This window comes from Cupressus sempervirens, unplaced genomic scaffold (assembly GCF_028749045.1).
Source record: "Cupressus sempervirens isolate cs-2001-9-10 unplaced genomic scaffold, ASM2874904v1 CseChr00s100001_01, whole genome shotgun sequence".
Taxonomy (NCBI): domain Eukaryota; kingdom Viridiplantae; phylum Streptophyta; class Pinopsida; order Cupressales; family Cupressaceae; genus Cupressus; species Cupressus sempervirens.
The window spans coordinates 4,565,103-4,567,732 of record NW_028322205.1 but is presented as its reverse complement, the minus strand read 5'-3'; the positions used below and the strand labels follow the sequence as shown (position 1 = coordinate 4,567,732).

The window sequence follows — 2,630 nt, the reverse complement described above, 5'->3', positions numbered from 1 at the left end:
TCCCTCAAAGTTGGTCAGTTACTATTTCATACTTTTGTGTAGTTGTGCAAAATTTTGGGAAGCCCTGTTTGATGAGATAAAACTTTTGATGAGTTGACCAAAATGCTAAAATTCCTTTTGTGTTGCATTTTAAATGTCAGAGACTTGTTATGTTTCAAGTTTCAGCTTCTGACGAATCCGTTTGATTAGTTTTCGAATGCGATTTGAAATGCAATTTTTATCTTTTCACTAGTGTCAACATTTGTAGATTTGTCTATACCTCTGTTTGTGGTGTTATAACTTAAAATCTATGATAGTTGAGATCAAATGGATTGTACGCCTATGTTGTACTCTAAAAATACTTTACGCTTTTCAGTTTGCAAGTCGTGACGAATCCATTTGCACACTTTTCTAGGTCTATTTCATTTGCAAAAAATGCTTTTCTGCCATTGTTTCAATCTACAAAATCCAAGTAGCCTACTTTGACTGATTGCCATTTGTGTCTTGTTATTCATCACGAGCCCAAATCATAGATTCATAATGTCCTTGTGGCAGATAATCAATACCCCAATTTTTGTCTTCCCAAGTGCCCTTTTGCCAATTTTTAAAGCCAATTCCGAACTCAGTCTTGTGTTTTCTTACATGTTTGCTTGCAGGTAGTTCTAAGAGGTCAACTTTGACAATGAATATATTTTGACCCAAAATTCATCATGAGATGAGATTTGACATGGTAAGAGTATGCAGAAGAGAGAATCAGTGTGCCAGTTCTTAAAGCTCAGTCAGGTGTTCAGGTTAGTTTTTAAAGTCAGTCAAAGGACCTCCTAGCACAAAGTTGATAGTTTGCAAGAAAGTGATAAAATGAGTTTTTCCTGATGGTTCATTGACTGAACTTGATTCTAATTAGTTCAAAATGATCAATAGATCAATTTAGCATTTTAGGTGTTCAGAAATGAAATTTCTTTTAGCCAGACCTACTTTGGGGCCCGACTAATTCCACTAGGAAAAAGTGAAGTGATATTTGAGGGTTGATTTTAATGTGATAATGAAATATATGCATATAAGTGGTCTAAGTTTTAAAAGGTATGCAAGATTGCATTAATAATGATAAATGAGTATTTTGATCAGAGGTTTGTCTTCTGAGCCATCTATATTCTTTTCCATGAGTTTACGAGATGTTAAAAGCATAATTAGAGCATTGGTCAAAGAGATCATTCCTTTTAGATGGCCATTTTAAACAAACATCCACATGTGTGTTAAGTTTAAAAGGGGGAAGCTGCTGAGATGAACAAGAGGTCATTCAAGCATGCTTGGGTGCTTGATAAACTAAAGGTTAAGCATGAACATGGTATCACTAGTGATATTGCTCTATGCAAGTTTGAGACCACAAGGTACTACTAAACTATGATTGATGCTCCTAACCATCATGATTTCATTAAGAACATGATTATTGGAACATCCTGGGCTGATTGTGTAGTGCTGATTATTGATTCAACAATTGGAGGTATTGTCTGGTGATAATGTGGGATTCAATGTCAAGAATGTTGTTGTGAAGGATCTCAGGAGAGGATATGTGGCCTCTGAATCCAAGAATGACCCCACCAAGGATGCTGCTAATTTCACAGCTCAATTTATCATCATGAACCATCTAGGCCAAATTGGAAATGGGTATGCGCCAGTGCTAGATTTCCACACATGCCACACTACTGTGAAGTTTTCTGAGATCATGACCAAGCTTGATAGACGATCTGGCAAGGAGCTTGAGAAGGAACTGAAGTTCCTTAAAAATGGTGAGGTTGGATTTGTCAAGATGATTCCAACCAAGCCAATGGTTGTGGAGACATTCTCTGAATACCTACCATTGGGTCATTTTGGCGTGAGGGACATGCCATAGACTATTTTCATTGGTGTCATCAAGGCTGTGGAGAAAAGGAAGCTTCACGTTGCCAAGGACGAGAGTTTTAAGCAGAGATAGCATTAAAAAGGAGCTCCACATGCCTTAAAGGGAATCCAAACATTGATCACGCAGCATGTGCAAGTTGGGGAGAGTCCATGCATTGAATAGAGAACAGGAGATGCCATTCAAATTGAAAGAGCAGGGTAGACCAACATTGAAAAGGGATGCCCATGTTTTAAGAGGAGAAATCACCATAAAATTTGGAGTTTATTCCCTATTTAGTGATATTTTTGTGCATAAGTTGTTAAGGAAGAATAATGTGAGCAATAAGAAGCATCAGCATGTGATCAACTCCACACAGGGGCAATCAATTGGAGCAATAAATTTGAAGGCAAATAAAATTATTAAAGACATTCATATTGGTCATGATAAAAGAATGAATTCATTATGCATTGTCGATAGTAATTATCCAAAAGCAAAGAGATGTTTGCGGTCAATGGATCAAAGGCTGACCAAGTAGCGATAAGTGTCATAGTGAAAACAACAATATTCTCAAATAAAAGGTTCCAAGTTTGATAGAAGACAAATAACAAAGGTAGTGATATAAAGATTCCAGCAGCATGGGTCACGCTAAAGACAAAGCATGAACCACTAAGAGGAATCTAAGAAGCCTATGCAAAGAAAAGAGTTTGAAGGTTATGCTAAAAAAAGGCACCATACTACAAAGCTTTCCACACCAATACAGAGGTGATAATGT

At 36.9% G+C, this 2,630-nt stretch overlaps 1 pseudogene; it reads left to right on the top strand.

Moving 5' to 3' along the window:
- Positions 1–1,615: 1,615 nt before the first annotated feature.
- LOC149527881 (elongation factor 1-alpha pseudogene) lies at positions 1,616–1,951 on the top strand (annotated as a pseudogene).
- Positions 1,952–2,630: the final 679 nt, after the last annotated feature.